General features: G+C 34.9%; 1 long non-coding RNA gene, 1 other non-coding gene and 1 pseudogene across 2 annotated transcripts; 2 read left to right on the top strand and 1 right to left on the bottom strand.

Annotated features, from left to right (window-relative positions):
• Positions 1–13,122: 13,122 nt before the first annotated feature.
• LOC149211341 (5.8S ribosomal RNA) lies at positions 13,123–13,276 on the bottom strand. Its single transcript, XR_016251723.1, has one exon. It is a non-coding gene; the product is annotated as a 5.8S ribosomal RNA (ribosomal RNA).
• Positions 13,277–14,524: 1,248 nt separating this feature from the next.
• Positions 14,525–14,678, top strand: LOC149211340 (5.8S ribosomal RNA; annotated as a pseudogene).
• An 8,006-nt stretch (positions 14,679–22,684) lies between these two features.
• LOC149211339 (uncharacterized) lies at positions 22,685–24,910 on the top strand. The gene is made up of 4 exons (XR_016250165.1): positions 22,685–22,952; positions 24,231–24,396; positions 24,480–24,645; positions 24,729–24,910. It is a non-coding gene; the product is annotated as an uncharacterized LOC149211339 (long non-coding RNA).
• The last annotated feature ends 1,462 nt before the right edge of the window (positions 24,911–26,372 follow it).

Raw genomic sequence — 26,372 nt, 5'->3', positions numbered from 1 at the left:
GTAGAGTACCATATGCACACAATGCCACATATACATCATATGCAATGTACAATATGTACACAACATCGCATATACAACTTGCACATAGCACCATCTATACCCAACACAGAATATGCAACATTCATACAACAATATTTGTACTAACACCCTGTACATAACATTGCATAAACAACAAGTACACACACTAAATATACACCACACTGCATGCACACAACATCAAAGATGCAACATGTACAACATATACAACATATGCACAACAATAGTACCACACATCCAAAACCACACTGACTCTACCAAGCAACCCCGATTCTAGTGTCTTATCCATGCTTGTCTTAGTATGCCGGGGACCATGCCGTTTTCATTATGCTGATGTATCCTTCAACGTTACCTGTCATAACATAAACATAAGCATAATACAAGCATATAAATTCATATTCACATGATACTGACCTCGTATATTTTTCATGACTACTCTTCCCACTTGATTCCTCGTAAGACTAGGAACCTCGTTATGTCATTCACTTGCATAGGAAATAATTCCTCCACAAGAACAATCCCTGACAATCCTTGTCGGACAATGACATATATACATGGATACATAGATACATATAAACATCAAGATAAAATAGTAATGATCTAGTCAGTCAACAACATACATACATACATATGTACCTATGCACATTAGCATAATCATGATCACAACAAAATTACCAGATAACATAAGGTCAAGGTTAAGATAACTTCCTTTATTCATGCACAACATTGAGAACAATTGTTCCCAACATAGCCAAGGCATCCGACACCTCAGATCCATTTACTTTACCTTTTCTAGTCACCTTTCACATGTCTATACTGTCACCGTCCATTTACCACTATGGACCAACCAGTCCAAACGATTGTCATAGCCTTACTTTCCGCTACGCTTACTCATGCACTGAACTTCATCTAAATATTACATTATATGTTGGGTACGACACAACTCTCCCTGATCTTCATTAACTCTTCCTCTTCCCCTAAACCAATTCCCAAGACTTAAAACATAAAGCAAGCCAAGAAACAAACAAGAAGAAAACCATGAAACCTAATAGCGATATGACACCGCAACAAAGTGGCATATCTATGCACCAGACACAATCAAAATCGAAATCAAGTGCAACAATTGTAAAAGGCCAAAAACACAAGGCTAACAACAAAAAACATGACTCAAGTCCCATGGTTCCCAAGGAAAGATCAACCAGAGGCTTCTTCAAAGTTTCATGGAAATTTATTTTCCATGCAATCCCCTGCATCATACCACCATAAACACATAACTGTCAGTGCATAAATAAATATAACAATACACAAGATACCTTATCTTGTTGTGCCAAGCATGCTGCCTTGCAACTGAACACATCCGTGCCATCTCTCATGGAACTCCAATTCCTTGACAAATCCACTTGCAACTAGAGACTAGCTAACATATCTGTCAAGTACATGTTTATGAATCTAGCACATATCCACATAACGTCAGACAATATTAAGGTCAAGAATACTTTCTGTATGCAAAGCACTCATTCGTTTGGAATTGGGGTTTCCAACATAGCCCAAGGAATTCTTGCCCAATTCCTTTTTTTTTACCTTTTTACCTTGTTGCAATCGAGGCTTAGTTATACAAACACATCAACTATTACCTTGTAATGCTAATAACAAGAATGCTTCCTACAACTACTCACACATGTCAACCACATATTCCAAATATCGAGACAATAATATCTATCAATTTGAAATCGACATTTAGCAAGACTAACAATCATGTCATCAATCCATAGTTAACTCATAGTCATTAGACATAATGCTACAACTGTCAACTACATTCAAGTACATACATTAGGGAAGTTTTGAAGTCTAAAATGGACCTCCTAGGGAAATTATAAATAATTATGGAAATAATAAAATAAGATTTGATTACATCATCAACTTTTAGAGGGAAAAAAGAAAAAAACTATCTTTTCAACTCGTATTTTCAATTTATTTCCCTATTGGTTTACTCAAATTTCGAGTGAAAACATTTGTTGGATGCATAATTTGATTCCTAATCCAAGGATCACCAATATTGCATACTTTCTGTGGACCTTGATACATGAAAATTGAGAAATACATGAAAAACATGATTGCAATCACATTTTTTCATGTATTTCTCATTTTTCCTGTAGCAGGGTCCATCGAAAGTATGCAACATGGGTACTCCTTGGACGAGGAATTAAATTTTTCATCCAACGAGTACTCCTGCTGGAAATTTGAGTAAAAACTTAGGGAGATAAATTGAAAATACGAGTTGAAAAAATAGTTTTATTATTTTATTATTTTTTATTATTTTTACTCAAAAAATGGTGAATCATCCCCCATGGTTGACATCGTCATCTTGAATCCTATTGGTTCTTATAAAGTTTATTTTGTTTGTACATTTTTCTTTGGAGACCCATTTTAGACCTCAAAATTCCCCTAATGTCATTTGTCTCAACACATATGTATTAGTACAATCATCTTAAAACAAGATCATTGGAACACATATATTATGCAATTCATCAAACATTCAACCAACTTGTAACCATACCATGTTAAATAATTTAAATAGATGACATAATCAAATAATCAAGCACCAAATATACGACATAAGCAAACTCGTACTTACTTTATCTCACAGGAGGCTATCTTTGTCTGCACAATCAAGCTAGTTAGCATGATATAAATTATCAACACACCAACTTAAACATAAATAATATCATGCTATCCATAATAATCACTAACTAGCATGTTCACATTCTAACTCATAAACATTTGTCGTTCATGTAGAACAATCATATATGTACAATCAGTTTAGATTAGTACGACACCATATCACAAATATGTCAGCTCATACCTGAATATCACAACCATAACCATTTGTATAGGTCAAATTAGGTTAACACAATACATATATCATCAAGGTCTTTAATGCAATGAACATAACCATAACGCATATGACAAATCCAAATTACAACATCAAGATCTCAATGAAATAACCCTAATCATCAAGTTAATAACATATAACAACAATAAGCTATATATCATGCTCCTCAATAACATATAACTTAATCATCAAGTTATCTAACATAAAAAACAATAACAATGCATACAACTACAAGTTACTATCATTCTTGACTATCCGACTCATGTGCATATAACTACACTAATCAACTAGCATCTATCATGCATGTAACCATAACATCAATATATATGTACATAAACCTAATGTGTATAAACCTAATGCATATAACAATCCTTGACATACATACTTGCATGCCAAACATACAATACTTGTATGACGGTCTGCTCTTACCCCAAAATCCATTGCTGCAACTTCACTTTGAGGATCTGCATATCCTGCTCTATCTCATTAAACACATTAGCATCATAACATACCAATAACACCATGATGACCTAAATTTCATACCATGACTTCATAAGGCATGTTTGACCTACTATTCATGCATAACCATAGCCAAGGCCATACAAGCATAACAACTGCATATAAACATATAACATATGAGTACCAAACCATATACACCTCATTCTAGTTGGAGTCCAGTCATCAATGCATGACCATATCAACTACACAAACCATGACCTCATGCATAACAAAAACAACAACAACCACATAACGCCACTGTACACATTTCCTCGTGCAACCATCAACATGCATAAGCAATGCATGATCAACTACACATATACATGAATGCATGTAGTCGAGCATAAGCGATCAATTCTTGTAAACAACCTACAATACTGATACACATAATCAAACATACAAGAATGCAACCTACCATACAAGGATGTAATCAATCGACATATAAAAACATGTAAGCAACATATAATAATATGTAACCATTCATATACTCATGACGATGCGTTCCTCAAAATAAACATCAAGTTCCTCATGACAACCTCAAGTTTCACATGACGACACCACTGCGACCCTGATCAACATCATGCAAATGCAAAAAGCACATGGAATGAAAGTGTAAGGGACACACATGAAACTCACATGCATGCATGACCAACACACATTGTCCATCTAGTCCGAGGGGTGAACCATGCTCTAATACCACTCTGTAATACCCTCCTCCCACATCCACCCAAGTAAAATGCCAATCGGGGTAAACATGAGACGAGAGGCTACTATGATCAAATTAGACCTCCTATATGACCTTAAGGAAGTGGAATTGATGGAAAATCACATACAATCATCCAATATCATCAACAAAACCCTCAGGAGATAAGTCAACCACTCAGATAGCCTGTTCCTGGGTCCCACTTCTGTTCTGGATCTCTTAGGCCATAGTCACTCTCATGTTATGGGAAAGGGAGCAACCAAAAACCCAAAGTCGCTCTCATAGACTTTCCTGCCAGTGACCAAAGACCAAAATTTCCAGTTAAGTGCGAGCGACCCCAGGATTTAAGCCACTTTTTCATGCCCAGAGCTCAGGCCAATGCCCAAAATGGAGTGATAGCTTGAAATCATTAAAAATACAGGGAAACAATGATGCAAAAGAAATAAGATGAACAATACCATAACCATACCCCTATTATCCATGCCAAACATTTCGTCAAACATATCATCAACATGTAACCTATAGATGTAAACAACAGAATTAAGTGTATGGATCTCATACTTATATGAGAATCACTATGAACCATTGTTCCCTCATGTCATTTACTGCATTATAATCTATTAGGCCATAGATACACTATCCATTCATTTACAAGTAAAAACATGTTAAGAGCCATACATAACTGCTGACATAAAATATACATATAACTAGCATAATAGAAACAAAATTACCATAAACATATCAACCATAAAATTCCACATATACATCAATACATTTTCACATTGAAATCAAGGGAATGAATTTCTCATTAATGAATGCAATAAACCAACCGAAGATGTGACTACCACGTTCCACCCGACCATAGAATGGCTGAGTCAAATCTCCCTTTAGCCATTCACCCCTGTGCCATATTCCAAGCATGAATGTGGGACTCAAACCAAAAGAACCAACCAGGGCATACCGAGGCTAAACCACCTCAACCTCATCAACAAAAACCAGGCTTTACCGTAATCCATCCCGGATCACTAGGCCAACATAATGAAAACATCATAATAGGATTTACCATGATCTCCACTCGATCACTAGGCCAAACAAGCATGGATGCCACCAGATTTCTCCACCTACACCTTGAGGAATTTTCTTGTCTCCTAGTCTCTTAGGATTTACCGCAATCCAAAACCGGATTACTAGGCCCTAAACCGAGACCCACTCTATAGGATTTACTGCATATCCCAAACCCGAGATTACTAGGCCCAACGAAGATCAATCAACCTCTTGGATTTACCGTATATCCTCCCATTCATTGACTATTATTCCTAGGCCCATTGAGGCAACACAATCCTGGCTTTACCGTAACCCACTGTTTGGCTTAGGGGTCACTATGCCAGTGGATTTACCGTGATCCATAGTCCAGTTCAGGGACCACTAGGCCATGTGCTCTATCATTCAAAGATCCACCCCACTCAACTTCGAATCCATCCGACAATCCAACTCAACCAAGACATGAGAACCCCATCACACCATGACTATCTGGAAATGGCAAGGCTAGGCCGAAAACACTGTTACACCTGGAAAAACCCATGCCATGATAGAAAAGAACCACATGTAATACCATTCACGCCAATTATAACAAGGAAAATACACATGCATGATGATACCTGCAATGAAACCTGTTGTAGTTGCTTGATCTTGCCTTTTCCTGCTTAATTTTTGCTTCCTGTTGCCTTCTTTTCCTTTCTTTCTCCAATGCCAAAATTTCTCCAAGAAACTCTAAGTGTCCAAGAATATGAGAGAGAGAGAGAGAATAATGAGAGAGATCCAAAACTCAACTGACAAAAGGTTACCAACTAATCCTCAGAAGCCTTTTTATGAATGAGGCCTCTATTTTCTTCATTTTCCATTATTTTCTTTCATTTTCATCCTCACATGCAACCGGTGACCTTTCACCTCCCTTTTCTCCTAATTTCCATTATTTTCATAAATAAATGTGCCAAAAATGCCATTTTTCCTTTCCACAGCCTTAGCCATTGCCTTTGCCAATTTCATTAGCCATAAACAACCAAATGAACACCCCCTAGGATGTCTTGCCCAACATTCAACTTGAAATAAGTGTCCCATCATCCGTGGTATTTATATATTTTACATGAGTTTTTAACTAGGGATGTTACAAAAACAATAGACACGCACAGAGGAAACTCCTCAATGTACAACCTCCAACAACCTTTCTGACCGCGAATGTCACAAACAATAGTCAGATGCTTCAATGAAGAAGTCACACGCTGACATTAATGCATAGGCGCCCCATGAAAATATGATTCATAGGATGCAATTGAGCAAGAATAAAACACACACACACACACAGATATATATATTTCCTTTCTATTTTTCATAAGTTAGGAAGTTTAAACATAATAATTTATAACAACCAAGTTATTGTAAATACTTGTTTAATTACTTTCATATACTTTTACTGCACAAGAGCTAGTAACTTATAGGCTGAGTGGAAAAATACTAACGGGAAATTTTAATGATTAAAGTTTTATTTTTAATTTATCTTGAAAGTAAAGATGAGTCTTGGAATTCACTAGAAAAGACACTAGATGAAACTTATTTTACTAGAAATATAGAAGGCAGTTACCTTCTCTCTCCCTAGAGATAAAACAACATTTTAGAGGGAAAATAGCAAAGGAAGGAAAAAGGAGTAGGCTGGAGGCATCTTGGAGAAAGAGAGAAGGAATTAAAAACCTGAACATGATGCTGCCTATGAGGTATTCTTGAGATGGACTGAGGGCTAGTGGAAACCTCAAGACAAACATAAGTCTATAAGTTCTGGGGTGGACTGTGTGGTCTTGATGCATGTGAATTGAGCTTGTTGGGTCACTATTAAATCGTCTCTTATGGTACTGGGAAGCTCAGGGGGAGATTTGGGCGTAATTTCCATTCTCGTTGGACGGGTGGTGTGGTATTTCCTGTTAATTCTCAATCATCTTACCACAACATATAAGTATTTTGCAGTGTTGTTTTCTTTTCTAGAATTAAAGGATGTTACTGTAATAAAGGTTATCTATGAATGTTTTTTTTGTTTTTTGTTTTTTGTTTTTTTTTGTTTGTTTTGTTTGTTTTGTTTTGTTTGTTTGTTTGTTTGTTTGTTTGTTTTGTTTGTTTGTTTGTTTGTTTGTTTTGTTTGTTTGTTTGTTTGTTTGTTTGTTTGTTTGTTTGTTTGTTTGTTTTTTTGTTTTTGTTTGTTTGTTTGTTTGTTTTTTGTTTGTTTGTTTGTTTGTTTTTTTTTGTGAAACAAATTTAATGGAATATGCTATATACTGTGAGACTGTGTTAAATATTTTGGTGTAATGTATATAGCCATTGGTGAAACATAATAATATATCCTTTGGGGAAGGAGATTTGTATGTTAACAAGGAAGTTTAGTTAGAAGTTCTTTTGAGTCTATGCGCATAAGTTAAATAGAAAAGAAAGAGAAAAAGAACCTACTGCTTACATGTTATAAACAAAATATAATAATAAGAATAATATGATAGTGGATATTGATAACAATAGATTATTACTTAGAAAAACTTGGTCCTCAAATTCAAATGTGTATATCGTTAAGGGGGAAGTGCGGGTTATGAGTTGGAAATGAGCCTGTATTTTATTGTCAAGACATACATGTATATCTTGAACCCCTACTAGTAGAAGAAAAAGAAAGGATGTGAAGGATTTGTTACGAGACCAAATTAACACCGCTGACCAAGCCAGACTGAACCAAAAACTTGGGCGCTGTTCTAGCCCCAAAATAATCATTGAGGAAAAAATAAGGCACATATAAATTATAAAATAAGACCCAACACAAGTAGTTGTTAAAGAAAATAAATTACACCAACACAAATAAATAATTTTCCAGCGATTTCTTTTCAAATTATTACCAAAACTAAAGCCTCCTATTGGGTTACTTAATATGAATAAACCATGATGCAAGGACCGAGACTGTATTTACATTATTTGTAATCAAATATACCTCGAAGCATAATTCGAGGCTAGTCATGTTAGTAAAATTATTAATAATAAAAAGGCTCATATCAAAGCAACTAAATTCCATTCTTGGTTCGGCTAATGCAAATTTCAGTAAACATAAATCCTCATTCATAAAACATATTTACATAATATCTTGAAGGTAAATACTAATTTAATACTAGTACAAGAGGTAAACCAAAGAAACAATACAAGAAAGGGTAATATTGGAGTTAAGATGAGAGGAATTATCTATAGATTTACAAACATATAATGTATAATAACTTAGAATTGTTTTACCCTGAAGTTAGGGTTTCATGAGATATCGAAAGATCACTGTTACTTACAGTCCAAAAGGAAACTTGTCTAGAAATATGAATAAGCACCAAATAACCATCTTATGCCTATAGTAGACCTTAGCCCAACACGTTGTGGGTATTAACAACCTTTATAAATATAATAAATCTCAGAAAAGCTTGTAGCAGAAGCAATTAAAAGACTAGAATGCAGAGGTAGACCCTCGAAGTAAAGAGAAGAGTAATATGGTGAACCTGGAAGAGAAGACTCGTGCGTAAGGATGTTATTCTAGATCGTTCCATCCCATAGAAATAAACCAAGCATATAAACAACAAGGGGAGTGAAACCCTAACTTGTGCGAGTGTCTGCATTTCAACAGGGAAGGAAATTAAACCCTTGAGAAAATTAAGCATTGTAAGAAAAGTGGTGGAAAACATATATGAGAAACCCTATAGTAGTTACCTGAAGGAGCCTAACGCTAATTCGAAAGATTTTGTATTGTAAGCAAACCAAGAAATTTCATATTAGCAGATGGGTCACAACTAACCCTGTCTGGTAATAACTATGCAGTTGAATTAAAGGCATAAGAATAAAAGTAGCCCTATTCTTCCTTGGGAACAAAAAAATAAATTCTTACAGCCCAAAGGCTCAAGGAGCCATGCTCACCATGATGGGGGCCGAACTTGCGTTTCCAGTGAAAGAAATTTTAGAACCATGAGGGATTTTTTGGAACTAAGCATCAAAAATAAAAAACTGAGAATAAACTTTGGCTCACGTGAAGGAAAGGTCGAGAGAGAGATTGCATATCGGCGAGGATTTTGTGCAGAGCCCTCCCAACAAACAATGACATGCAAATGACCGATGGAACAAGGATAAAAACCAAGTAGTTACCCTTAAACATTTAAGAAATAACAAAGCCATTAGATCTAAACCCTAACAAATCAACAGTGGGATCTCTTCCAGTTGTGTAGTCGCTGAAATTTGAGAAAGTTTAATGAACCCGGGTGTGAGCATATATACGTACCTCAGGCCTAACTGTTATTAGTGTGGTGCACAACTTGACACAAAAAAACCATGAATTTAATCAATGGTCTCTCGTCTTGCCAAGTCATCGCACATGTGGTGAGATTTGAATGAACTCTTATACAAATATGTATATAAACTTTACATATGCGAACCATGAACTATCCAAGTGGAATTTAGAACACAAAAACATTAGTTATTTACTCCATGTAATTATATAATAATGAAAGTGTTGGTAATGAGTGTTACCCTATTTATTACCACGATGTAATGTTATAATAACCTTGTAATCATATTTTTCCATGTTACTCGTGATTTTTGTATAAAGCAAGTAATTTTTTTAGTGTATGGTAGTGGATTTACATAATTATATAGATAAACCTACAGCAAATTGAAGGGAATGATAAATAAATTATCTCTACCAGAATTGAAAATAATGAATGGTAGTGATAGTAACTTCCCTCATCATCGTCATTCTCAGATGCACTACTCCACTATAACCTTTTTTTACTATTCATAAATAGAGGAATGCACACATGCTTAGGAACAAGTGGGAATTATTAATGCATGCATATTCCCTGAACATGCATGCATTCTTTTAAAATTTTACTTGGGGAACTACTTGGCAAGTCTTCATGTTAGTTTGGAGGGCATGGGGCTAATTCAAAATTACTTGACAATTCTACATAGTATTTTGGAAGGCACGGGCTAATTCAAAAAGAATGTGTGTGCTTTTAAGAATGCATATGCATTCCATGAGTGCATCCCTGAGCCCTCCCCCTTGCTCTCTGATTGCCACATTTTTTACATCTACTTTGTGCAAAGGCCCATATGTCAGTTAAACCATTACTTCTACTACTAGTGGTTTTCAAGAAACAAAGGCCACATAATCTAATATTTCTATTGTGAATCCAAAAAATTTAGATCCTACACCTTCTTATCATCTAAGTCAAGATACTTCACCATTCGCCTGATATCAACATTCAATGTACTTCAAGATACTTCACCATTATGCATATGGCGGACCCTAACCCAACCCTAGCCCAATACGTTGTGGGTATTAACAACCTTTATAAATATAAGAAATATTAGAAAGGCTTGGAGCCGAAGCAATTAAAAGACTAGAACTAGGAGGTAGATCTTCGAAGTAAAGAGCAGAGTAATATGGTGAAACTGGAAGAGAAGACCGGTGCATAAGGATGTTATCCTAGATCTTTTCATCCCATAGGCATAAGCCAAACATATAAACAAGAAGGGGAGTGAAACCCTGAGCTGTGCGAGTGCCTGCATTTCAACAAGGAAGGAAATTAAACCCTTGAGAGAATTAAGCATTGTAAGAAAAGTGGTGCAAAACATATATGAGAAATCCTATAGTAGTTACCCAGAGGAGTCCAACACCAAGATTCTGTGCCGTAAGCAAACCAAGAAATTCCTTATTAGTAGATGGGTCTCTACTAACCTTGTCTAGTAATAGCTATGCAATTGAAATAAAGCCATCATAATAAAAGTATTCTTCCTTACTTGGAAACAAAAAGAAATTATTTTGGGCCCAAAGGCACGAGGAGGCATGCTCACCATCACGATGACCGAACCTATGTTTCCAGTGAAAGAAATTTAGTAAACATGAGGGATTTTTTGGAACTAAGAATAAAAAATGAAAAGCCGAGAATAAAATTTGGGTCACGTGAAGGAAAGGACGAGAGAGAGATTGCATACCGCCGACATTTTGTATTGTTACTCATTACAATGGTTAATTGTGAATGGGTTGATGATTGTTCATGGTGACATTTACTCCCTTTATTGGTTTCATCTCATTAGGGGAATTTTGAAGTAAAAATTGAGCCTCTAGACAAAAAAGTATTAACAAAATCAACTTTAAAAGAAACACATTTTTCATGTATTTTCAACTTTTCCAATATGAAAATATAAAGAGTGAGTATTTAATTCTACATCCAAAGAAATATCTACTTGGCATTTGTATAAAAATATAAAAAAATAAATGGAAAATATAATTAATAAAAATTATTTCTTTTGTTTAAAATAATTCATAGCTTTTATTTTATTATTAAAAAAAAACTATTTTCAATTTAAAATTCCGTTATCATACAATAATCATTACTCATTTTCAATGATCAATCTAATTATAATTATAATAACAATGTCTCCTAAAACTTTTATGACAACATCATGTTCATGTTGTTATACGGAGAAAAATGCTTTTATAATAGAAAAAAACGTTGGTGTTCATATTGTTATACGGAGAAAAATACTTTTCTAATAATAAAAAAAAACTTTCATGTCATGCTGTTATAAGGAAAAGAATGCTGTTATAATAATAGGAAAAAAATCCATCCTTAAAATATTTTATTATCCTTGACCATTCACCCTTCGTAACATTTTCATCTACATTTTCATCTACATCACTTTCGACCGTACCGTATATTATAATCATTATCCATTTTTTAAGATTATTTATTATTAAAAACATCATTTAACTCAACTCGTTTCTAATCCATACATAGAACAAGTTGTTGGCTGCAATAAATGACTTTTTTCTAACTTCCGTAGGAAAGACCTTAATCCGGAATATCCAGGAGAGATACGTGAAGCATCCGAGGTGCTTCAATATGGTAGAATATTTTCTAACTTTCTTTGTGACATAAAATAACAAACAATAACGTGTCATTGTCGACGAATCTAGGGTTTGTGGGTGATCTATTTCTGGTTGATGAATCTACTGGAAGGAAAGGAAGTTTTGGCTTGGCATCTAGGGGTAGAATTTCTGTGATTATGGGTCTTGGATATGTCATTTGATCTGATTCTATAAGAATATATTTTCTGGGTTTTCCTCTTGGAGTTTTGCCCTGACTTAGAGCCTATATCTTGTGTTACGTTGTCTTATGTGATCTTCATGTTATTATGGTAATTTATTGATAAAGAAAAACAAACTAATAATAATAATAATGCTGTCATATTCAAAAGTAATTATCAGGTAATGGAAATTTTTTAAGAAGTAAAATCCTCCCGATTTCCAATAACTCTCAGGTTGCTTGTACATACGATACATAGGGTGTGGGGCTACCTGTTCCCTCCTTCTATTCATATATATTCTCGTCTTATTTAGTGAGCCTCTTGAATGGGCATGAATTTGTTTTGAAGAGAGGTTCGAGCGTGATTTTTTCAAATCCATCTTTTGTCTTTGCATTGAGGTTGCTGTAAGTGATAAGGCTTTCACTATTCTTGTTGGTTGGTGGGTGGTTGCAACTTGCCAGGTGACCTTGGTGCAAGGGTTGCGATGTTTGATGTTGTTTCAAAGAGAGGTAGTGGGCTCAATCATTCTTGTTCCCCTCTGGGGGGAATTTCTAAGGGAGGTTTTGGGGTTGGTCGTTCTCGTTTTATTTCCTTCTTTTTCCTTTACGTCGAGGTTGCTGCAGGTAGCAAGAAATAAAGATTCCAAATTTGCTGCACGCTGGGTGGACTTCCACTGTTGTTTAAATTCAACAAAGGCTGTTCGCTAACTTCCCAACTAAGGGGACAAGATCATCGGTTTTCAATGCATGCCACGAAACATTTCCTGTCGTATTTCAACCAACTACACCACATTGGGCATGGAAAACAAGATTTTATTCTCCATAACAAATTGTAGGGAGTGATTTTGAATGGGATGTGACACCCAGACAGACGTTCCCTTGATTGAGGCCTTGAGTGTAAATTGCATACAAAAACTCGATGATTCACATGATTATGCAATTCACACTAAGTATCACATTTCACTACGTTATTCATCGTAACAAGAGATGAGATATCCATTGTTGAGAGTCGCTTCCACATGTTACCAATAAATCCCCACTCACTGAATAGGGCACCCCCACGACGAATGGATAAAAACCAACCGATGTAGAATGCATCACAACATGGAACAACCCCCCTCCCCCTCAAGACATTTGCACTCCATAAGCACTCTTTAGAGGGAGGATCATACATACAACAAGCTTTCCAAACCCCATGCCTTCAAGAAAAGGGGGGAAATGAAAGGAATGGTGATCGAGAAGGACTAGGGCGGCCAATCTAGGAGCTCCTGTTTCTTTTCGTCCTTCTTGAAGACCCAACCACAATAGCTCCCACCTTTCTCCATAAAGCTGGGGGCCGACAAGAGGAAGGGAAAAAAGAATATAAAACAAAAAATAAGCCAGGGGCCGACAAGAGGAAATGAAATAAAAATATATGAAATAGAAAAGAAATAGAAGGTGGCTCCCACCCCCTCACAAGAGAAGGCTCAAGTAAATAAACAACAAGTTTTCAGAAACACCTGCCTTAGCAGAAAGGGGGGAACTGCAAGGAATAACGATCGAGGAGGACTGGGGTGGCCAACCTGATGCTTTTCGTTCTTCCCAAACACCAATCCACAACAATTCCCACATTTCTCCATAAAGCTAAGGGGGTGAAAGGAGGAAGGCAAGAAAAAATCGTGAAAAGAAAGAGAAACCCAAAGGTGGCTACCCACTCAGAAAGAGGAGGCTCTAATAGAGAACAAGCTTCCTGAACCCCATGCCTTCACAAAAAGGGGGGGAACTGCAAGGAAAAATGATTAAGAAGGATTAGGGTGGCCACCTAGGGAGCTCACACAACTTTTCAACCTTCCCACACCAATCCACAACAATCCCTCCTTTTCTCCATAAATTTAGGGGCCGAAAGGAGGAAGGGAAGAAAAAAATATGAAAGAAAGAGAAACCAAAGGTGTCTACCCACTCTTTATGGAGAAAAGTGGGAGCTATTGTGGTTGGGTCTTCAAGAAGGACGAAAAGCAGCGGGAGCTCCTGGACTGCCCACCCTAGTCCTTCTCGATCACCATTCCTTTCATTTACCCCCTTTTCTTGAAGGCATGGGGTTTGGGAAGCTTGTTGTATGTTTGATCCTCCCTCCAAAGAGTGCTTATGGAGTGCAAATGTCTTGAGGGGGAGGGGGGTTGTTCCATGTTGTGATGAATTCTACATCGATCAGTTCTTTATCCATTCATCGTGAGGGTGCCCTATTCAATGTGTGGGGATTTATTGGTAACACATGGAAGTGACTTTCAATAATAGATATATCACCTCTTGTTACGATGAATAACGTAGTGAAATGTTATACTTAGTGTGAATTGCATAATCATGTGAATCATCGAGTTTTTGTATGCAATTTACACTCAAGGCCTCGGTCGAGGGAACGTTTGTCTGGATGTCACATCCCATTCAAAATCACCCCCTACAATTTTTTATGGAGAATAAAATCTTGTTGTCCGTGCCCAATGTGGTGCAGTTGGTTGAAATACAACAGGTGATGTTTTGTGGCATGCATCGAAAAGCGATGATCTTGTCCCCTTGGTTGGTAAGTTGGCGAACAAACTTTGTTGAATTTAAACAACAGTAGAAGTCCACCTAGCCTGCAGTAAATTTGGAATCTTTATTTCTTGTTACCTGCAGCAACCTCGACGCAAAGGGAAAAGAAGGAAATAAAACGAGAACGACCAGCCCCACAACCTCTCTTAGAAATTCCCCCCATGAAGGAAACAAGAATGATTGAGCCCACTACCTCTCTTTGAAACAACATTGAACATTGCAACCCTTGCACCAAGGTCACCTGGCAAGTTGCAACCACCCGCCAGCCAACGGGAATAGTGAAAGCCTTATCACTTGCGGCAACCTCAATGCAAAGACAAAAGGTGGATTTGAAAAAATCACGCTCGAACCTCTCTTAAAAACAAATTCATGCCCATTCAAGAGGCTCACTAAATAAGACAAGAATATATATGAATAGAAGGAGGGAACAGGTAGCCCCACACCCTACGTATCGTACGTACAGGCAGCCTGAGAGTTATTGGAAATCGGGATGATTTTACTTCTTAAAAAAATTCCATTACCTAATAATTACTTTTGAATATGATAGCATTATTATTATTAGTTTGTTTTTCTTCATCAAGAAATTACCATAAAAACATGAAGATCACAGAAGACAACGTAACACAAGATATAGGCTCCAAGTCAGGGCAAAACCCCTCCAACAGGAAAAGCCAGAAAATATATTCTTATAGAATCATATCAAATGACATATCCAAGAACCATAACCACAGAAATTCTACCTCTAGATGCCAAGCCAAAACTTCCTTTCCTTCAAGTGGATTCATCAACAAGAGATAGATCACCCACAAACCCTAGCTTCAAGAAGAAACCATATGATAAGGGCAAAGTAACCATGAGGGATTTTTTTGGAAATAAGCATAAAAAATAAAAGGCCGAGAATAAAATTTTGCTCACGTGAAGGAAAGGACGAGAGAGAGATTGCATACCAACGAGGGTTTGTTGCAGATCCCTCCCAAAAACCAACGATGTGCAAATGACCAACGGAACAAAGAGAAAAACCAGGTAGCTACCCCTTAACCAATTAAGAAACAACATAACGGTTGGATGTAAACCATAACAAATCAACGATGGGATCTCTTCTAGTTGTGTAATCACCAGAATTTGAGAAAGTTTGATGAACCTGGTTGTGAGCATATATAGGTACCTCAAGCCGATCTATTGTCAGTGTGGTGCATAATTTGACACAACAAAACCATGAATTTAATCAATGGTCTCTCCTTTTGCTAAGTCATCGCACATGTGGTGAGATATGAATCAACTCTTATATAAATATGTATATAAACTTTACATATGCCAACCATGAACTATCCAAGTGGATTTTAGAACATAAAAACATTAGTTATTTACTCCATGTAATTATATAATAACGAAAATGATGGTAATGAGTGTTACTCTATTTATTATCACAATGTAATGTAATAATAACCTTGTAATCGTATTTTTCCATGGTGCTGGCAATTCTTGTATAAATCGAGTAAATTTTTTTAGCGTATGGTAGTGGCTGTTACATAATTAGATAGATAAACCTACATCGACTTCAAGGGAATGCTAAAGAAATTTTAGATTTCATATTTCTCCGATTGTAATCATGTTTCAAAAAGTTTTCTCGATACATCACATAATGTTAGATAATTGACTTTTCGAACCCCCAACTGTGGTTCATCCCGAAGATGAACCACAGTTGGGGGTTCGAAACGTCAATTATATAACTAACAATATGCGATGTATCTGAAAACTATTTCAAACAAGATAAAGAAATTATCTCTACCACTATTGAAAATAATGAATGGTAGCGATAGTAACCTCCCTCATCGTCGTCGTTGTCAGATGCACTACTCCACTATAACCTTTTTTTACTATTCATAAATAGAGGAATCACACATGCTTAGGAACACGTGGGAATTATTAATGCATGCATATTCCATGAACATGCATGTATTATTTTAAAATTTGACACGAGGAAATACTTGGCAAGTCTACATGGTAGTTTGGAGGGCATGGGACTAATTCAAAACTATTTGGCAAGTCTACACGGTATTTTGGAGGGCATGGTGCTAATTCAAAAAGAACGTGTGTGATTTTAAGAATGCATATGCATTATTCCATGACTGCATCCCTGAGCTCCCATCCCCTTGCTCTCTAATTGCCCCATTTTTTACATCTACTTTGTGCAAAGGCCCATATGTCAGTTAAACCATTACTTCTACTACTATTGGTTTTCAAGAAACAAAGGCCACATAATCTACTATTTCTACTGTGAATCCACAAAAAATAGATCCTACACCTTCTTATCATCTAAGTCAAGATACTTCACCATTTGCGTGATACCAACATTCAATGTATCATTATTCTTATTGACATGGTTTTTCTTATAAATCACCAATTAATGAGCATAGACAAAGACATTTTGTATTGTTACTCATTACCATGGTTAATTGTGAATGGGTTGATGATTGTTCGTGGTGACATTTGCTCCCTTTATTGGTTTCATCTCATTAGGGGAATTTAGACTAAAAAATGAGCCTCTAGACAAAAAAGTATTAACAAAATCAACTTTAAAAGAAACACATTTTTCATGTGTTTTCAACTTTTCCAATATGAAAATATGTAGAGTGAGTATTTAATTCTGCATCCAAGAAATATATACTTGGCACTTGATTAAATATGTAAAGAAATAAACATAAAATATAATTAATAAAAATTAGTTCTTTTGTTTAAAAGAATTCATAACTTGTAACCTTGTCTGGTAATAGGTTTGCAATTGAAATAAAGCCATCATAATAAAATTATTCTTCCTTACTTGGAAACCAAAAAAAATTCTTTTGGGCCGAAAGGCACGAGGAGGCATGCTCACCATCACGATGACTGAACCTGCATTTTCAATGAAAATTTTTTAGTAACCATGAGGGATTTTTTTGAACTAAGCATAAAAAATAAAATACCGAGAATAAACTTTGGCTCACGTGAAGGAAAGGACGAGAGAGAGATTGCATACCGACGAGGGTTTGGTGCAGATCCCTCCCAACAAACAATGATGTGCAAATGACCAACGGAACAAAGAGAAAAACCAGGTAGTTACCCTTAACAAATTAAGAAACAACATGGCGGTTGGATGTAAACCCTAACAAATCAACAGTGGGATCTCTTCTAGTTGTGTAATCGCCAGAATTTGAGAAAGTTTGATGAACCTATGTGTGAGCATATATAGGTACCTCAGGCCGATCTATTGTCAGTGTGGTGCATAATTTGACACAAAAAACCATGGATTTAATCAATTGTCTCTCCTTTCGCCAAGTCATCTCACATGCGGTGAGATGTGAATCAACTATTATATAAATATGTATATAAACTTTACATATGCACACCATGAACTATCCAAGTGGATTTTAGAACATAAAAACATTAGTTATTTACTCCATGTAATTATATAATAACGAAAGTGATGGTAATGAGTGTTACTCTATTCATTATCACAATGTAATGGTATAATAACCTTGTAATCATATTTTTCGATGGTGCTGGAAATTCTTGTATAAAGCGAGTAAAATTATTTAGCGTATGGTAGTGGCTGTTACATAATTAGATAGATAAACCTACATTGAATTCAAGGGAATGCTAAAGAAATTTTAGATTTCATATTTCTCCGATTGTAATCATGTTTCAAAAAGTTTTCCGGATGCATCACATAATGTTAGTTCGATAATCGAATTTTCGAACCCCCAACTGTGGTTCATCCCGAAGATGAACCACAGTTGGGGGTTCGAAACGTCGATTATATAACTAACAATATGCGATGTATTCGGAAAACTGTTTGAAACAAGATAAAGAAATTATCTCTACCACTATTGGAAAATACTGAATGGTGGCGATAGTAACCTCCCTCATCGTCGTCGCTCTCAGATGCACTACTCCACCATAACCTTTTTTTACTATTGATAAATAGAGGAATGCACACATGCTTAGGAACACGTGGGCATTATTAATGCATGCATATTCCATGAACATGCATGTATTATTTTAAAATTTGACACGGGGAACTTGGCAAGTCTACATGGTAGTTTGGAGGGAATGGGGCTAATTCAAAACTATTTGGCAAGTCTACACGGTATTTTGAAGGGCATGATACTAATTCAAAAAGAACGTGCGTGATTTTAAGAATGCATATGCATTATTCCATGACTGCATCCCTGAGCTCCCGCCCCCTTGCTCTCTAATTGCCCCATTTTTTACATCTACTTTGTGCAAAGGCCCATATGTCAGTTAAACCATTACTTCTACTACTAGTGGTTTTCAAGAAACAAAGGCCACATAATCTACTATTTCTGCTGTGAATCCACAAAAAATAGATCCTACACCTTCTTATCATCTAAGTCAAGATACTTCACCATTTGCGTGATACCAACATTCAATGTATCATTATTCTTATTGACATGGTTTTTCTTATAAATCACCAATTAATGAGCATAGACAAAGACATTTTGTATTGTTACTCATTACCATGGTTAATTGTGAACGGGTTGATGATTTTTCATGGTGACATTTGCTCCCTTTATTGGTTTCATCTCATTAGGGGAATTTAGACTAAAAAATGAGCCTCTGGACAAAAAAGTATTAACAAAATCAACTTTAAAAGAAACACATTTTTCATGTGTTTTCAACTTTTCCAATATGAAAATATGTAGAGTGAGTATTTAATTCTGCATCCAAGAAATATCTACTTGGCACTTGATTAAATATGTAAAGAAATAAACAGAAAATATAATTAATAAAAATTAGTTCTTTTGTTTAAAAGAATTCATAACTTGTAACCTTGTCTGGTAATAGGTTTGCAATTGAAATAAAGCCATCATAATAAAATTATTCTTCCTTACTTGGAAACCAAAAAAAATTCTTTTGGGCCGAAAGGCACGAGGAGGCATGCTCACCATCACGATGACTGAACCTGCATTTTCAATGAAAATTTTTTAGTAACCATGAGGGATTTTTTTGAACTAAGCATAAAAAATAAAAGACCGAGAATAAACTTTGGCTCACTTGAAGGAAAGGACGAGAGAGAGATTGCATACCGACAAGGGTTTGGTGCAGATCCCTCCCAACAAACAATGATGTGCAAATGACCAACGGAACAAAGAGAAAAACCAGGTAGTTACCCTTAACAAATTAAGAAACAACATGGCGGTTGGATGTAAACCCTAACAAATCAACAGTGGGATCTCTTCTAGTTGTGTAATCGCCAGAATTTGAGAAAGTTTGATGAACCTATGTGTGAGCATATATAGGTACCTCAGGCCGATCTATTGTCAGTGTGGTGCATAATTTGACACAAAAAACCATGGATTTAATCAATTGTCTCTCCTTTCGCCAAGTCATCGCACATGCGGTGAGATGTGAATCAACTATTATATAAATATGTATATAAACTTTACATATGCGAACCATGAACTATCCAAGTGGATTTTAGAACATAAAAACATTAGTTATTTACTCCATGTAATTATATAATAACGAAAGTGATGGTAATGAGTGTTACTCTATTCATTATCACAATGTAATGGTATAATAACCTTGTAATCATATTTTTCGATGGTTCTGGCAATTCTTGTATAAAGCGAGTAAAATTATTTAGCGTATGGTAGTGGCTGTTACATAATTAGATAGATAAACCTACATCGAAGTCAAGGGAATGCTAAAGAAATTTTAGATTTCATATTTCTCCGATTGTAATCATGTTTCAAAAAGTTTTCCGGATGCATCACATAATGTTAGTTAGATAATCGAATTTTCGAACCCCCAACTGTGGTTCATCCCGAAGATGAACCACAGTTAGGGGTTCGAAACGTCGATTATATAACTAACAATATGCGATGTATCCAGAAAACTGTTTGAAACAAGATAAATAAATTATCTCTACCACTATTGAAAAATACTGAATGGTGGCGATAGTAACCTCCCTCATCGTCGTCGCTCTCAGATGCACTACTCCACCATAACCTTTTTTTACTATTGATAAATAGAGGAATGCACACATGCTTAGGAACACGTGGGCATTATTAATGCATGCATATTCCATGAACATGCATGTATTATTTTAAAATTTGACACGGGGAACTTGGCAAGTCTACATGGTAGTTTGGAGGGCATGGGGCTAATTCAAAACTATTTGGCAAGTCTACACGGTATTTTGGAGGGCATGATACTAATTCAAAAAGAACGTGCGTGATTTTAAGAATGCATATGCATTATTCCATGACTGCATCCCTGAGCTCCCGCCCCCTTGCTCTCTAATTGCCCCATTTTTTACATCTACTTTGTGCAAAGGCCCATATGTCAGTTAAACCATTACTTCTACTACTAGTGGTTTTCAAGAAACAAAGGCCACATAATCTACTATTTCTGCTGTGAATCCACAAAAAATAGATCCTACACCTTCTTATCATCTAAGTCAAGATACTTCACCATTTGCGTGATACCAACATTCAATGTATCATTATTCTTATTGACATGGTTTTTCTTATAAATCACCAATTAATGAGCATAGACAAAGACATTTTGTATTGTTACTCATTACCATGGTTAATTGTGAATGGGTTGATGATTGTTCATGGTGACATTTGTTCCCTTTATTGGTTTCATCTCATTAGGGGAATTTAGACTAAAAAATGAGCCTCTAGACAAAAAAGTATTAACAAAATCAACTTTAAAAGAAACACATTTTTCATGTGTTTTCAACTTTTCCAATATGAAAATATGTAGAGTGAGTATTTAATTCTGCATCCAAGAAATATCTACTTGGCACTTGATTAAATATGTAAAGAAATAAACAGCAAATATAATTAATAAAAATTAGTTCTTTTGTTTAAAAGAATTCATAACTTGTATTTTATTATTAAAAGAAAAAATCCAGTTTCAATTTAAAATTCCATTATGATACAATAATCATTACTCATTTTCAATGATGAATCTAATTATAATAATAATGTGTCGTGAAACTTTTATGACAACATCATGTTCATGTTGTTTTACGGAGAAAAATGCTTTTATAATAGGAAAAAACGTTGTTTTACGGAGAAAAATGCTTTTATAATAGAAAAAAACGTTCATGTTGTTATAAGAGAAAAATATTTTCATAATAAAGAAAAAAAAGTATTTATTATAATAATATTTGACAACTTCTTTTAGTCCATCCTAAAAATATTTTTTTATTATCCTTCGCAATTCACCCTTTGTAACATTTTCATCTAATCACTTTCAACCGTGACATAGATTATAATCATTATCCATTCTAAAAAATTATTTATGGTTAAAAACATCATTTAACTCAACTCTTTTCTAATCCATACATAGAGCAAGTTGTTGGTGGCACTAAATGACTTTTTTCGCAATAACTTCCCTAGGAAAGACCTTAATCCGGAATATCCAGGAGAGATACCTGAAGCATCTGAGGTGCTTCAACCCTCAATCCTGTTTGCGGTAGCTAGTGGTCCCATATGGTAGAATAGTTTCTAACTTTCTTTCTGACATAAAATAACAAACAATGACGTGTCATCATAATCTCCGTTGGACTGGGATCGAGAGTGGTGGATAGTGGTCCCATATGGTAGAATATTTTCTAACTTTCTTTCTGACATAAAATAACAAATAATAACGTGTCATTATAATCTCCGTTGGACAAAAATCGGGAGTAGTTGTTGGTTCAAAAATTTGAATCCGACGATTAGACAAACTTTTACGCGCTTTTTCTGCATTTGGACGTTGTTAAAAAGCTAGTCGGTGGCTTTACATTATGTTATGTTTCTTTGCCTGCGCAGGCCGTATCATTCTCTTCTCTTCTTTAATGTAGCTTGTCGGATTCTTTGCGTGATTTATGTGTTTGAGTTTGGTTTGCGTGGTGATTTATGTGTTTGAGTTTGGTTTGCTTGCTTGTGTGTGGAAGTTAATGTATGCTGTGCTTGTGAGTTCTTGCGTTGTTGTCTCTGTTATGTATATGTTCTTATCTGTTAGTAATCGTTGCTGATGAAGAAGGGAAATGGTGGCGTCAATAATTAGTTTGCAGCTCGCAAGAAGATTGGTTGTGGATATCCGTTTCATTTAGTTTCAGGTAGGTAAATTTTAGTTGCAAATGAATTTTTAGTGTTGTCGGTTTAGCTACTTCTTTCTTGAAGTGTATTTCCTATGATTTGCTTTTGCTTTCCGATGGAACAATTTATTTCTGGATGAATATTTCTTAAGTTTTTTTTGATGAGTGGCTAGGTTTACAAATTTATGAAATTATCTGCCTCTTCAAACAAATAGAATAGATTTATGAAATTATCTGCCTCGAATAGAATTGAAAGTTCAGGAACCTTTACAAACCAGCTTGGAGAAATAATGCGAGGAATGTTTATTGATAGCATTGTCTTCAACAGGTAACTGGTACAGAAAACGTGCATGCAACTAATTTTTCATTTTAGGCTATTTTACTGATGCCTTTTTCACTTTCATATTGAAATTAATTAATCTAATTTTATCCTTTCACAGGGCCATTTTCGTTGAAAGTGGATCTGAAGAGCATTTTGCACATTTATGAATTCATGTCTCTTTTAATAGAGCTTGGAGTTGGGAATATATTGAGTGCATGTTGTCTGTTCTAATTTTCTATATTGATTAAGTTATGGTTAAGACAATTTGGAAGTGTTTATTGAAAGCATTTTTTACTTAAATATTAGGCACACAACTTTCATTAACACAAAAATCAGTTCTCATTTCGAGGTTTCTTTTGATACATCCAAAGACTTCATTTAATTTTATTTTGTACACAGAAGTGTATGGCCATTTTTCTTCCGGCAAAAGAAGCTAAATGGAAAAGATGTGGCTCAGGGTCGCTGTAACTTGTCATTATTCTAATCAAGATCCTTTTCTTGAGTAGATCTTGTTTATTTGATAATGCAGCAGAATTTCACTTTATAGATTTTATCAAATTCGGAAAGATTTCATTTCTTTCCTGGAATGGAATGCTAGGGTTATCGTGTATCAAACTCATATTTATTTTAACGACGAGGATGATATTTGCTGGAACTGTATCTTTATCTGGAATTCAAATTATGATGAACTGCAAGTACTTTAAATATTCAGCGACTTCTTTCATTCTTTCACGCTGGGATAGATATCTAAATCGTGTAGATTTTATGAAATTCGAAGAGATTCCATTTCTTTCCTGGAATGGAATGTTAGGGTTATCGACTATCAAATTCAAATCTATTTTGATGATAGAGCCTAAATTGTACCTTTATCCGGAATTGAAATTATAATGGACTGTAAGTGCTTTAATTATTTAGCGAGTTTTTTCATTCTTTGCAGTGTATGCAGGGATAGAAATATAAACGCTCGTTCTTTGCAGTGTATGCAGGGATAGAAATCTAAACCGTGTAGATTTTATGAAATTCGAAGAGATTCCATTTCTTTCCTGGAATGGAATGCTAGGGTTATCGACTATCAAATTCAAACTTATTTTGATGATAGAGCCGAAATTGTATCTTTATCCGGAATTGAAATTATAATGGACTGTAAGTGCTTTAATTGTTTAGCGACTTTTTTCATTCTTTGCCGTGTATGCAGGGATAGAAATATAAACGCTCATTCTTTGCAGTGTATGCAGGGATAGAAATCTAAACCGTGTAGATTTTATGAAATTCGAAGAGATTCCATTTCTTTCCTGGAATGGAATGCTAGGGTTATCGACTATCAAATTCAAATTTATTTTGATGATAGAGCCGAAATTGTATCTTTATCCGGAATTGAAATTATAATGGACTGTAAGTGCTTTAATTATTTAGCGAATTTTTTCATTCTTTGCAGTGTATGCAGGGATAGAAATCTAAACGCTCATTCTTTGCAGTGTATGCAGGGATAGAAATCTAAACCGTGTAGATTTTATGAAATTCGAAGAGATTCCATTTCTTTCCTGGAATGGAATGCTAGGGTTATCGACTATCAAATTCAAATTTATTTTGCTGATAGAGCCGAAATTGTATCTTTATCCGGAATTGAAATTATAATGGACTGTAAGTGCTTTAATTATTTAGCGACTTTTTTCATTCTTTGCGGTGTATGCAGGGATAGAAATATAAACGCTCAAAGTCAATGGAACTACATATATACTGTAGGGAATTACAAAATGTACAGTGGATTGGATTAACAATATAGCCCCGGTAGTCTAGAATAGAAATAAACGTTTAAACGTTTAGTCTAGAATTACAGTCGAATGATGTATCTTGATATGTATTTTGGTTTCATACTCCGTGGCAAACGTGAGACGTGCCCTATTTTCGAGAATAACTGGGAGGACAGATATCAATATTTGGTTTGTACCCTGAAAACAGACTTTTCTTTAACATTTTTCAGAACCTGTAAATAGATAGATATGTCCATCACAATAGTTACGAAGTATTATTCTTAACTTTTAGAACTTTTATAGGAATAAGGCAACCAATATTAAGTTGTATATTAGTAAGTATATTATCTATCCGTAGACATTAATAACTCATACGGTGATTAAATTTAAATATATTATTTAAAGTTTCCATTTATAAATAAGAAAGTTTTAAATTTAAATATATTATTTAAAGTTTCCATTTATTAATAAGAAAGTTTTTAAATTTAAATTTAAATATATTATTTAAAGTTTCCATTTATTAATGAGAAAGTTTTTAAATTTAAATATATTATTTATATTAGAGAATTAAAAGTATTATAGCAATACAAAATTTAAAAATAATTTTAATAAAATACATATGAATTTTTGTTTATCTTTTGTAGAGTAGATAGTGACAATGTGTTTTGTAAGAAAAGTCACAAATTTGAAACTAACTCATTTTATGGTGTAAAAGTCACTAGTCTGAAATTACGGCTAATATGACTTAGACCAGAAAAAATTACTAGTGATTTTGATAGCTTAAATATCCAATCATCTTCGCACTCACATTATTTAACAAAACAAAGAAATAAGTAAATATAAATTTTATAATTATTATAATATAAAATATCATTCTATCTCATTAAAATGGAAAAGATGGTTATCTAGAGTACAAATGTTAATACTATCACTAAATTAGATATTATTAATGGTATTAATGTAATTTTATCTACAAAATATATGTGTTTATTTAAAATTTAAATACATAATGTCTCGATGAAACCAGGGTTGCACCTCAAATAGAAGAGAAGCATCCGATCAGGCAAAAAAGATCTCGAATAGAAGAGAAGCATCAGGTCAGAGCGCTGAACGAGGGGGTGGCACCTGACCGAAGATCTGAGGTTAGAGCGCTGAACAATAGGGAAATTAGATCCGGATTTCTACGGAGACCCAATTTCTTTTTCTCTTTTTCACGGCAAGGACCTAGATCTGCGTAGTTATTTAGGATTCAAATAAATTATATCTAATTCGCTGTATTTTTTAAGGATTTTGACAGGGTGGACTTTTTAAATATAATTATGAAATTAAATATAGTTTAATTTTATGTTTAAATTTAATTATATAATT

This window comes from Pinus tabuliformis, chromosome 1_1 (genome assembly GCF_031772625.1).
Source record: "Pinus tabuliformis cultivar Carrire ecotype Pingquan chromosome 1_1, CPIR1, whole genome shotgun sequence".
Taxonomy (NCBI): Eukaryota; Viridiplantae; Streptophyta; class Pinopsida; order Pinales; family Pinaceae; genus Pinus; species Pinus tabuliformis.
The sequence above is the reverse complement of the archived record's forward strand: the minus strand, read 5'-3'. Positions and strand labels throughout refer to the sequence as shown.